We start from the raw sequence: 13,339 nt of genomic DNA on the forward strand, positions 1-13,339 counted from the left end.
ATCTACCGCCACCACCTGCGACTCCCAGAATGCTTCCATCAACGCTGCCTCTGTACAATCCTAAACATCCACTGGGCAGATTATGTGATCAATATGTCAGGCAGCAGTTATGAGTATTGAGGCCATGTTGCTGAGAACACAGCTGTGTTGGGCAGGGCACGTCTCAAGAATGAAGGACTCCTGCCTCCCTAAGATCATGTTCTGTGGTGAACTTGCCACCGGCTGCCACAAGAGAGGAGCCCCGAAGAGAAGATACAAGGACTCCCTGATGCAACATCTCAGCCTTGGCCACACTGATCTTCATCGCTGGTCTACCTTGGCCTCCAGTCAGGAGGTCTGGAGACACACCATCTGTAATGCTGCTGCTTCCTTTGAGAACGCACAGGATCACCCTCGAAGAGAAAAGACAATGCAGAAAGAACCGTGTCTTGCTGATACCATCCAAGGAGTCTTTCTGCTGTGCTTTTTGCAACTAGACTTGTCTTTCTCGCATTGACCTCTTTAACCACTAGTGTGCTTGTAGCAAATGTGGATAGAGTCCTTCCCAAATTTTTGTTTGCAAAGCCTAACGACTTCCTGGGCCAAAATTCCAGGTGCTTAGGAACGGCAGTAAGACACATAAGATCCACTACTAGTTTGCTGAGATCCCACTGGTGTGGCTGGCCTTTTCAGTCCACCCCATGGTTCACTTATTCTCACTTCATCTGTGTGTCAGTGAGGATGCTACAGGAAACAGTGCTGGAAGTCTCGCCAAAGTCAAGATAGACAACAATCTCCTCTTCCATCAAGCCAGCCATCTCTTCCTAGAAGGCAATCTTAAGTCATTGTTTTTCTTTTGTATATCCATAAATTGATAATGACTGCTCTCAATCAACCTTTTGTCCTTAAAAAGTTCAGGAAAGTCTTTCAAGGTGGTTCCTTCAGTCATTCTGTCTGAGTTCTAGAAGCATTTAGACAGCACTCTGAATCACATTTTGTGATTCTTGGGGATGGCCCTGTGCAGGGCCAGGAGTTGGACTTGACGGTCCTGATGGGTCCCCTCCAACTCAGAATATTCTGTGATTATATGATTCTGTGTAAGACTGACCAGCATGTGTTTCCCCAGATCCTCCTTCTTACCCCTCTTGCAAACAAGGGGGTCATTTGCTTTCTTCCAGTCTTAAGGAACCTTCCCCAGCTGCTAAGACCTTCTGAAGAAAACTGCAAGTGATCCTGCAGTTACATCAGCCAGCTTCCTTAGCACCCCTGGGTGTGCCCCATCAGTATATTAGATACACGTACTGGGATATGACAGTATATTTATTAGATTCATATTTTGGTACATATTTTTTCTGATACATATAATTTTTAAGCTAGACTATGTTTGTAGAAGGTGCTGTAATGCTCCATTAAGTGAAAACAGAACTGTTTTAATGACAGTGACCTTTCAATATACTGAGTCACCGTGACTCTTGTGTCAGCCTCAAATATATCTTTTCCAAGTAACTTCCTTGGAATGATGGTGTCAGATGAGGAAAGAGAAATAGGCCAAAAGCTATTGGAAAAATCTTGCTATTGTGCAAACAGAGGTGTTTGGATAAATGAGGTTTGTGGGTACCAAAGGAGAAAAAGAAAGCAAGCAAAAAAGAACCCTGAGGGGGTCTACAGGGAAGATATAATTTTTTAAATTATTCTCAGGACTTTTCTTTGCATAATCACTGTCCCTGATAACAGAGACTCAGACCTTTGATGGATCTACTGCTATCACATTCAGCTCTGAAACTCACAGTGAGGACCCAGGGAGGCTGGAGCTGAGATTTCAAAGGAGCCCATAGCGACACATTCCAGCTGGGCTGCAGCCAGGATTTCAAAATCAAGCTAAGCAGGAAAAAGAATAATTCTTAAAAGGAGTAAATATGGGTGCCCCTCTGGGGGCCTTAAGAGAAGTTGAATGCTTTTGGCACAAATCCAGCATGCAATTACAAAATACCTCACAAAATCAACTGTCCACACAATCCCTTTGGTTACCTCCCATGAGAGGGGAAATGCTTTAAATTTTGCCCTTCAGTTTGCAGGTATTCACTTTGTACATTTCTGAGGAGGAATACAAAAGTTTGGTTCTTTGTTTCTCCCAATGATAGTTAAAGTTTCAAGTGACTACTAATAAACTCCACAAATTGTGATTTGTAGTTACTGACCTCCACCAGGCCTGTCCCACATCATTCTGTATTAAAAGCATCCCTAACTATCTGCACATTTTGGGTGTTTCTCTCAAATTAACCTGATCCCAGTAGGTCAAAGTAAGTCCAAATGTTGCTGTGATCGTTGCTATGGTTTTCCTAAGCTAGCTACAGTTTATGGATTTTAAACTTTTATCAGGACATAGTTATAACTAAAATAGCGTAGCACTAGAAGGAAGTTGGAAACAAAGATCCACCCAGCTGGGAGCAGTTTGATTGCTTCCTAAAATAAAGACCAAAGCAAGAATAAGAGAAATTCCTCAGTTTTTCTCAGACAGAAGATTTCCAAATCACTATTTCAGTATCCATTGGGTCAGTAACAGTGCATATCCAGTTGTAATAGCAGTTTCTCAGGATCCACAGTAATAAAAGTACATAGAAAATTACTTTATCAGGCCTATTCAGAATTTTACAAGTTTGTTAAGCACTCTGACATCCTACGGTGGAAAAATTAATGCAATTTTTATATTGTGAAAGTGGAAACTGATTCAAAAGCCTAACCCAAAGGAGAGTCAAGAGCCTGAAATACATGTAGAGTCTAAGTAGAACAGGACAATTTGAAAGAGGATAAATGTAGGAGAGAATAATGAATAATGAATAATGAATCATGAATCATACAGGGAAGCTGAAAGGGTAAGGATTTGATCTATAACGCAGTGCAGGAGCTGTGGGACACAGTGATTTCAGTCAGCCCACAAAGTGTATAAGGCAGCAATTTTAAAATAATGACCAAAATAGAAAAATAAGTGTGCTTTCATCTATCTCCTGTAAGGGAGGAAATGTGGAATTCATTGCCACGCAGTGCAGTGGAGATTGAAAGGATAAATGGCTCCAAAAAGAATTTTTACAAGATGTCAGTACTAGGGTTGGTCTGGAAATTTCCAGATTTGTTAAACCTCCAGACTACCACCTGGAAGATTACTGGGTACAGCAAGGAAAGGACCATGCAGTTTGTTCACAAAAAAAAGTACTTTCTTGTAGGAGACAGACCTTCTCTCTGATCCAGACAAGCAAGTCTGGAACGGAGCAAGCACCAAACAGTAATAAGCACTGGCAGCAGCAAATTTCTCTCCTGTAATTTATATTTCCTCAGCATGACTGTCTCCAGGCCTAAAGGTGGAGCAATTCTATGAGAACCACCACGATCAGTGTGTAAGGTGTTCTCCTTCCATATTATGTTTGGACCCCCTTTGTGCCAGGCAGAAAAGGTCTATCCCAGGCTGTGGAGCAAGGAAGAATTTGGCTCTGTGTACTTTACTGTTTCCTCTGAGTTCTGACATGGACATCAGCCTACCTGCACCAATAAATGGCACAGAGAGAAAAATCCTGATCTTCCTGCCAGCTTTAAATGTTGAAATTGTTCTCAGAGGGCTGATCCAAAACTTACTAAAGTCCTTCATTGTCAAGGGGGCTCATGATGAGTTTGTGCTAGAGAGGAAATCCCAGGAGACTTCTTCCACAGACAGACAGACAGACAGGAGAGCATGAGATGATTAGTACGAGTATTTCAGTTTCCCCTGTTAAGCAATGGTTTAATAAAAGCATTTTTTACAAATATTTCACAATAACCAGAGGATGTTACACTGGCGGTTTCACATTCAAAACAGCTCCACAGGCATCAGCAGATGAAACTAGTTGGCTGAGTGAATGGAGCTACAAACCAAAACAAACAGACCCTGGCTTCAAGTGGCAGTAACAATCTTGCCAATAATTTATGTTTTTCATAATAAAATAACACCGGGCAATCCCAGAAAACCCATGTGAAGTTACTTGCTATCTTCATCATATCCTTGCTATCTTCAAATATCCTTCCAGGATGTGATTGCAGGGCAGGGCTTTCCCTGTGGGACAGCGCTGTGTGTGTGCAACCCAGTGGCTTCCCACATGTGTGTGTTCATTTGGTTCACACCTTGTACTGTTGCAACACAAGGGATGGGATAATGCAGGCCATTTGGGCCCACAGACTTCAAAATCAAGAGATAGCTGGTGCATTTTTTGCTCTGCAGAGGTAGCAGGTGGAAGAGCCTGTGTATGTCTGGCAGGGAGGCTGTGAGAAGAGGCATCCTAGAGGAGTGTGGGCATGCTGGGAACTCATCCCAGGTGAGGGTCTGGCTGCTGGCACGCAGCACTTACTTGTCAAGACAGCAGGAAACATGCAGGACCACTCACCCTCACTGCTCATCCTCACTTTCTGCTTTTAGATGTTCTTGAAAAGAGTCAGAGGAAAGTCTGGGAGTCAGGGCTGCAGCCCTTTGCTTCTTAAATGTTACATTTGGAGGTGTTCAGACTTCAACCAGCTACTCTCTCAACTCTTCACTGTCAGAAAAACTCAACATAAAAAAAATTTCATCTCTCCCAGACAAAGGATGTATATTGCTTGTTTGTTTGTTTGTTTCTCAAGCCCAAGGACTCATGAAATGCTGCAGTAAATTTGCTCTCTGGGTAGCAAGAGGATTTGTTAAAGAGGTTTCTTTATCTTCTTTTATTTTTGTTTGTTTTCTTCTTCTTCTTTTTTTTTCTCTTTAATTTTACTTTTATGAAGTATTCATGTTTATTTCTATGCCTTGGGGGAAACTCAAGCCATTTGGCTGTTCAAGATAGCCACAGTCAAACTGAACAGCGTTACATCTGTGATGGGGGAAAGAGGCATCTATTTACAGTGCTGGGGATGTTAAACTTGGAAATTAGCTTTTTATTTTTATTTTTAACCTAGAATGGAGCTATGTATGGCTGCAGACATTTCTCCATTTAGACTACGGGTCTTTCCAGTAATTATGGCCCAAACCCAAGTCCCACTGACGTCAATGGGATTCTGTCCATTGACTTCAAGGGGAGCTAGACCAGGCCTTGCCTTGAGGAACACAGCCAAGGCAAGAAAAAGCCTTCTGCTTTCCCACCCAAGGAAAAACACTATGAACTTACCAGCACTTAGGGATCCCTCTGAGCTGTTCCTTCTCCTCCTACCTGCTGCTTTTGCATTACTTAAGGGTCTATCTACTCCCCTTCAGATTCTCTTGAAACTTACATTAATGCATCTCACCTGTAACACTGTCCCTTTTGTCCTCAAAGCTTGTTTGCAAAACACTTGATTGTAAAACCCCTACAACTGTGCTAATATCAGGTAGGATGCTGTCTGCCTTTCTGTGACATCCACACTTCTGCTGCCTTGTCTTTCCCGTTTTTTACTCTGAAAAGTTTCTGATGCCAAGCTGAAAAAAAAAAAAAAATAGGACTAACTGCTTATTGTCACACTTCCTAGTGTTTATATTTTTCACAAGTGTTTGTTCTGCATGCAATAGATACAGCTTTATAGGAAACTGGTATCTTAGCTGGTTGCTTCTCTGTTGACATCAGGTGAGTTTTCCTAAGGGATTCAGCAGAGAGTGAAGATCTACAGCAGGGCAGGGCAAGGCAAGGGAGACAGGATAATAGAAGTCGTTCACCTTCCTCTCACCAGCTCAACCCAATTAGCCCTGAGACATAGCACTAATTACCCTGGGCAAGGTGCCACACCTACCTGGCTATTCACCTTCCAAGAGTCAAATTGTATCACTGTGTGGTGCTCCGTGAGCAAACAGCTCACCCAGCCCTGGCACTGAGACCTGTAACACAGAGTACCATTGAGAGCAAGTGTTGACTCTGGAGGTAAAGGGGTTAATGGGAAAGGCTGACATGTAGGCTTGGCAACTCAAACCTTCAGCTCAGTGGGGCCGAAGGTTTGGGGATATGAGGGGAAAGTAGATGAGGTGAGAGAGAGGAGAAAGGCTGGAAGACATGAGGGACGTGAGACCAATTTTGGGGTTTGTAGGAGTTGTGCCTCCTGCCCTCACACCTTCTCATTCCTGTGACTTCCCATTGCCACTGTCCTTTGTGCATATCAGCCTCCCAGATCCCTGCTGCAAGAAATGGAGTGTGAGGTGAGAGGGTTGCTTCTGTCTCTATCCTAGATGCAAGACTAGTTTGAGGACCTTGGCAGATCTCTGGGAATACATCTAGACTTTCCAGACAACCCCCAAACTCTGAATGCTGCTTTTCAGAGGTAACAATTAACCTCCAGACATAAGCAAAGTAAGCCCTTTTTTTGGTCAGCCTAGCCAAAGCGATTTAGAGGCATATCCTCTGGTCCTTAGGACTTCAAAGATCTCCTGATCTTCAAACCTGTTGAGAAGAGGACTTCTGTAAGGAAAAGCCATATCCAGCAGGTGACACAGTGAGATTCCAGATCATGCTCGTAAAATTCTTTACAGCAGTGGTATAAGCCTGGGAAATTTCCAGCACATGATAAGCCCATGCCTCCCTTTTCACATTTGACAGGATTAGAAGTGGAACCATCTGCTGACCATGAGACAGGCAGTGGTCAACAGATCTGCGTTATTCCACCAAAGGTTTAGCAAAAGATAAACCAAAATGAGAAAATTACACTATTCTAAGCTTGTTTTTATTTTCTCCTTTTTCTACCTGAGAAAGTCATAATCTCCAGAGAGACAACCACGATATTCTGAAAGCAAGAAGAGAAAAAAATTACTTCTTACGATTTGTGGGACTCATTGACTCAGCACTGAAGAGCAACTCAGAAGTTCAACTACATAGGCAGGTGAACCAGGAAGAGCATAGAGATGAATTTCTCTATGAGGTTGTGTACAGTTGGGGCAAAGAAGGCCAAGGTGAAGCTGGAACTGAGTCTGACAAAGGGGAAAGAATATCAGGGCATTCTACAGGTCTGTTAACCAGAAAAGGAAGGTCAAAGAAGGTGTTTTTCCCCCAGTAAACAATGCTGGTTAGCTGGTAACAGGGCATGAGGAGAAGGCTGAGGTACTCAAAACTTAGTCTTCAATGGCAACCTCTCTTCCCACACTTCTTGAGTAGATGGAAAGCAGGATGGGGGCTGAGGGAGAAAAGTAAAGATCAGGTTTGTGACCACCTGAGGAACTTGGATGTTCATAAGTCTATGGGATTGATAAGATGCATCCCAGAGTCCTGAGAGAATCACTCTCCATGATATTTGAAAAGTCATGGCAGTCAGGTGAAGTACCAGGTGACTGGATAAAGGGAAACATTGTACCTATCCTTAAAAAGGGTAAAAAGATGACCTTGAGAATACCAACCTGTCATCCTCACCTCTGTGCCTTGAAAGATCATGGAACAGACCCTCTTGGAAGTTCTGCTAAAGCATATGGAAAACAGGGAGGTGATTTGGGACAACCAGCACAGCTTAAGCAAGGGCAAGTCCTGCCTGACCAACACAGTGGCCTTCTATGATGGAGTGACTTTATCAGTGGGCAAGGGAAGGGCTACAGCTGTCCTTTACCTGGAATTCTGTAAAGCCTTTGACATGGTTGCCCACAACATCATTCTCTCTAAATTGGAGAGAGATGGATTTGATGGATGGACTTTTAGTTGGATAAAGAAGTGGTTGGACAGTCACATCCAGAGGGTCGTGGTCAACAGCTCAGAATCCCAAGTGACCAGTGGTGACAGCTCAATGACAGTGGTGTCCCTCAGGGGTCCATACTGGGACCAGTGCTATTTAATGTCTTCATCAATGACAAAGGGATTGGGTGCACCCTCAGCAAATTTGATGACCCCAAGCATTGGGTGAAGTGACACACCTGAAGGACGGGGCCATCCAGAGAGACCTGGACAAGCTCCAGAAGTGGCTCCTGGGAATCTCATGAGGTTTAACAAGGCCAAGTGCTGGTGCTGCACCTGGGTTGGGGCACCCCTGGTATCAATCCAGGCTGGGGATGAGCAGATGGAGTAGCCCTGGGGAGAAGGACTTGGGGGTGCTGGTGGGGGAGAGGCTGGACATGACCTGGCCATGTGCTCTGGCAGCCCAGATATGCAAACATGCCCTGAGCTGCATCAAGAGCAGTGTGGGCATCAGGTCAAGAGAGGGAATTCTGCCCCTCTGCCCCCTCAGGTGAGACCCCACCTGCAGAGCTGCCTCCAGCCCTGGGGGGTCAGCACAACAAGGACATGGAGCTGCTGGAGCAAGGCCATATGAAGCACCAAGATGATGAGAGGGATGGAGCAGCTCTGCTGTGAGGAAAGGCTGGGAGAGTTGGGATTGTTAATCCCGAAGAGGAGAAGCGTTGGGGTGACCCAGTAGCAGCCTCACAGTACCTAAAGGAACCAACAAGAAAGAGGGAGAGAGACTATTTACAAGGGCATGGACTGACAGGATGAAAGGGAATGGACTCAGGTTGAAAGAGAGTAGGTTTAGATTAGATATTAAAAAAAGAACTCTTGAGTCATTAGAGTACTGAGGCCCTGGCACAGGTTACCCAGAGAAGCTGAGGATACCCCATTCCTGGAAGTGTTCAAGGCCAGGTTGGACAGGGCTTGAAGCAACCTGGGATAGTGGAAGGTGTCCCTGCTTATAGCAGAGGGTGGAACGAGATGGGCTTTAAGGTCCCTTCCAACCCAAGCCATTCTATTATTCTATGTTAAGTTTTCTCTTGCAGGGTTTCCAGCTCATGCAGCGTTTCTGTGGGGAACTAAACAACTGTTCAGGTACCTGCTTGGGCAAGCAGAAAGGACAAGGCAATGTAGTTACATTTTCTGGTTGGAGGTTCTTTCTAGTTGAAAACTCCTTACCCTGAACATATCCAATATTACAAGTACCAGTTTACATCAGTGTCCAGAGACCTGATATGAATCCAAATTCCTCTAATCTTGTACAAAAATACAAAGGAACAAACCACGTTTTTTTTCTGCAGAAATCTTCTTTTGTAAATGAATAACAACAGAAACAGTAGAAACAGGGAGTTGTGCAGTGAGTAGTACAGTGAAGCAATGAGAAGCAAAAATATTTCCAGGTGCAGACTGATGGTATTTCCATGGCAGCAAAAATCATGACAATCTACACTCCATGAGGATTTGACTCACTGCTGTCCTTTTAGATGGTACTATGGATGCATCTTCCAAATGCAGTTATTTTTATTTTTAATTACTTCCACAGTAAGCCAGTAAAGGGGGAAGAATTTAAAATCCTGCGTATTTTTTCTCAGTTTATGACTAGGACAAAGAGAAAAAGGGAAAAATAATTTTCATCACAGCTTCCTCTAACATGGGATAAATTTGTGTTTAATGTACACATCACCAAGCAGAGTTTTAGAAAATAGATGTAGATTTAGACAGCAATGCTGAGAGCAGCAAAGACTGAGATTTCTGGCCAAATTCTCACTCCTAAACCCTGAACAAGGCCAAGGGGAAGGTGATAAAGAATCATATGATATCAAGGTGAGAAAAAAATATACTAGTCTTTTTGCCTGACAGTGCAATACTGCATCCTCTATGCCTGATTCATTGGTTGAAACACAGAAAATGCTAATGCTAATAATAATAATAATAATATGCATCAAGTAATAATGGGCAGAATAATAGCGTAGCATAGTTCAGCTGGCAACGTTGGTGTTTGTGGAATTTTCCTCAGTATTCAGCCTAGCAAAGGGCAACTAGGGTTGTCCAGGGTTTCCAGACCGCATGCCACCAGGACCAAACACCATCAGTATACCTCTCTTCTCTAGCTCTAGGGGCTGAACCCTTCTGCTGGTCAGAGGGGAATCACTTTCATTCTTGCAGGTTGTGGGCGAAGGGAAAAGGAAGTGAGGGAGAAAGTACAGGACAAAAAAACACTGAGAAGCCCACAGAGGATGCTGTTATTACAATGTGGTTAAATTAGTGTCTGAAATCCATCTCGTGCTCTTAATCACTTATTGCCCTTGTTCCTTCACAGATCACAGTCATCTCTCAAAGTTTATTTTCTCCACTTCCTAGGAACTATGTATAGTTTTAGTAGAATTTGTAAATATCTAAAAGGGGTATTTTACTGTCAACAAAGTGATATAGGCCATTAATAGCTCCCAGGAGTTTTTTGTCCCTCTGAAGTAGCAAGATTAAAAACAGAGTTCTAAAGAGACTACAGTTTATATGGACTGTTGTCACATCTGACACAGAGGGGTTGCAGAAGCTGTATATTTACAAACTGGGGAATGTAAAAATAGTCAGATAAAATTCTTTTTTGTTCCTGTGATTGTCCACTTTGAGTGAATCCATTAGTCAACCAGTGTTAAGTCTGCTATAATTTTCCTTATATTCTTGTCCTGCTCTGGTTTTGCACCTGTTTAACAGAGATTCAAAGCTCAGAACCTGGCCCTAGATAGCTGTCAGTACAGACTCATGCGCTCATTGGCTGTTTCATTGTAAACAAACTGTTCGAAGAGTGAAGGCCAAGCTGTATTTTCAATTATGCCATAATATACCTGGGTTTTTGCCACTGCCTTTGTGGGTTACACTGACCTAGAGAAACTCGAATCAAAATAGAGTGAATTCCAAGGGGTATTTTAGGAGAGGCCTATTCTTCACTGGCTTTAAGAGAAATCAGTAGTCAGGCTCAGAGTGGGAGAAGTAAACAAGCATATATACACCCACTATTTCTTCTCCAGTTTTGACACTGTCTGTGTAATCCCAAACATCTGGAGCTCATTACCTTCCTTGGCCTCATTGAAATAATTGTTTAATTAGCTTCCTTTTCACTTTCTCTTTCTCTCTTCCTTTCTGTTTTCTTCAGCACCCAATTCCCAGATGCCGAGCTCAGTTTGAAAAACCCTACTAGAACTGAGATTCATCCATGGGAATTTGGTCTGTAAGAAAATATTTCTATTCAGTCTTAAACAAACATTCTCAATACTTATAGCATCCCATCATTAACAAGCTTCCATTCCCCACAGCAACTAAAACCATAGCAGTTTTTCTCTATTTTCTAGTAGCTGCTTACAAATTTTGAAGCAAGAAAGCCAAGAAAGGTACAATTATTTGCCTTATGAATCCTTATAATGGCCACTATTTACAGGAACTTTGAAAGCTAAATCCATGGTAAATCAAGGTTCCCTCTTGACTGGGAACTGAGAGGGCAGATCTGAAACCTCTTATCAGAACCTAATTAAGGAATAGAACATCCTCCTCGAATGGGAGATGGAGGCCATTCTCAGAAAAACAGAAACTGAATAATCCTGCCCAGAGCTGAAAATTGGAGTAGTCAAAAATGCTGCATTAGCACCACCAGAGCTCCAAACAATACATGCCTCAAAAAGACAAAATGGAAAATAAAAATATTTTTTTCATTTTGGCTATCCTACAAAAAAATAAGGGAATAAGGATGAAAACTTTTTTGTGGCATTATGACAGGTCCCTCTGTAATAGAGTGATGACACAGCTTCTGCCTGGAGCAGCCAGAGCTAAGCATACCCTAAGAAGTGTAAACCGAGACCTGGTGAAAAGCACATAGTTTCACATACCTGTACAAAGCCAAGCCTCAAACTACAGCATTTTTGAGTCTTTATTGCCATCTCTCACCACGGCAGATGCATGCTGTCTCTCTGTACCCCTGGGATGATCTGTTTGCTTAGGATCCCCAGCTGCTACACAAAGCTAAGAGCCAAATATGAACATGTCTGTGCAGATCTATGCCCCATCCTCACTGTCTCCTGACACTCATACACTGTCCCCTCTGCTCTTGTTAAAGATAAAACTCCTAAAACAGGAAAATGTGAAAAATTTTCAGTTCTCTACATCATCCTCCAGGTGTATTTGGCTTTCGCTTTGCAAAATTACACACACAGAGTAAAATGTAAATGGGTTGTTGCTACTTGTCATAGTTTTTTTTAGGTGGGGACACCTAAAAGCACATCATTTTCTCTAAGCAGTGGAAAGTTGGGGTTTTTTGAATTTTGTTTGTCTGAAATTCCTCTTTATACCAGCAGCAGAAAGGTTTGTTCTGGACCCCGGGGGATGCACCACTCATATTTGAGTTGCAACAAGCACTTAAGAGGTTGTCACTCTGAACTGAGCTCCCTCTACACAGGTCTAGGGCCATGTCTCTGGTGAAGGAACAGCTCACCAGCACCTACCACAGAACTCCCACCTGGAGAGATCCAGTCTCTGCTACTTTTCCTGCAAACCAATGCTGTCTTCTAACCCTTCACTCTGCAGAGAAGACAAATTTCTTACCAGACCAGAGAGGTTTTCAAGCATCATATTTCAGAGCTGCCCTCAAGACTCGATTTTTTGTTTCAGGAAAGGGTATTAACAGTAGCAGTTTTTATTGTCATATGAGGAAATACATCCTTCAGGAGACGCTAAGACTGAAGATTCTTAAGCAAAATTTGTGTAAACTGAGGAACTAAAACCTAGCCTCTGAACAAAAGAATTGCAACGTAAACAAGTACAGAAGTGCCATCCAGCCACCACAGTTTGACTTATGAGAGAACAGATGAAAAATTGTCATTTGTCTTATTGACTCCTTATGACTCTAAAAGGACTAATTTACTTTGAGTCTACCATATTTATAGAAATTACTGTAACCAAATTAGGTTATTATTACTTGCATTCCAGCAAAGAATTTGGAAGAACTTGGAAGAATCCCAAGGAAGAACTTGGCCAGAAGTAGAACACCTGGGCTGCATAAGTGGCAGAAGTTTCCTCAGCAGGAATCAAGACAATCAAACTGAGAGGTGGACAGTAAGCTGAGTAACACGTGCTCATATTTGTTAAAACATAGCAAGTAGGCTGAGAAGAGAGAAGTCTTCTGTGTCATCGCATCTATTAGAGGGATAAGTAATCTTATTTTTCAGCCCATGAGAAAGCAAGTAGCAGGTGTGGAAAAACATGACTGGTGTGGAAAGTGTATCTAGAAATTCACACTTCCTCCCCCAAAGAGCTGGTTTGTAGATATCATTGAAAGATGGTATTTGTAGGCAGCATTGCAAAGGCAAATGGGAGATATTTCTTCTACAACACCTACTGAAGACTTTGCTGGTAAGTAGTATAGATAATGAAGGATGAAACTGTTGCAGGCAGGAAAAAAAACCAAAAAAAAGGCCCAGATAAATTAATGAGGAAAAAAAAAAGAAAGCATCAAGAACCAACAAACACTATTGGCGCAGCTATTTGTTTAATATAAGTAGATGGTTACTTGCTTTGGAAAATGAATCACTGGTAAAATTGCCTGGAAAAAAGATAATCTGCTTCTTCCATGGTCTTCTGAGCTCAGAGACAGGATATCACACTGGATAGACCCCTCATGTGCTGCATTTGCTGTTCATTTGAGTTTGCATTTA

At 42.6% G+C, this 13,339-nt stretch overlaps 1 long non-coding RNA gene across 1 annotated transcript; it reads left to right on the forward strand.

Moving 5' to 3' along the window:
- The first annotated feature begins 225 nt into the window (after window positions 1-225).
- On the forward strand, window positions 226-12,104 carry LOC113956848. Its single transcript, XR_003530976.1, has 3 exons — window positions 226-334; window positions 3,439-3,441; window positions 12,091-12,104. It is a non-coding gene; the product is annotated as an uncharacterized LOC113956848 (long non-coding RNA).
- The last annotated feature ends 1,235 nt before the right edge of the window (window positions 12,105-13,339 follow it).

This window comes from Corapipo altera, unplaced genomic scaffold, assembly GCF_003945725.1.
Source record: "Corapipo altera isolate COAL_440 unplaced genomic scaffold, ASM394572v1 61153, whole genome shotgun sequence".
Classification (NCBI taxonomy): domain Eukaryota; kingdom Metazoa; phylum Chordata; class Aves; order Passeriformes; family Pipridae; genus Corapipo; species Corapipo altera.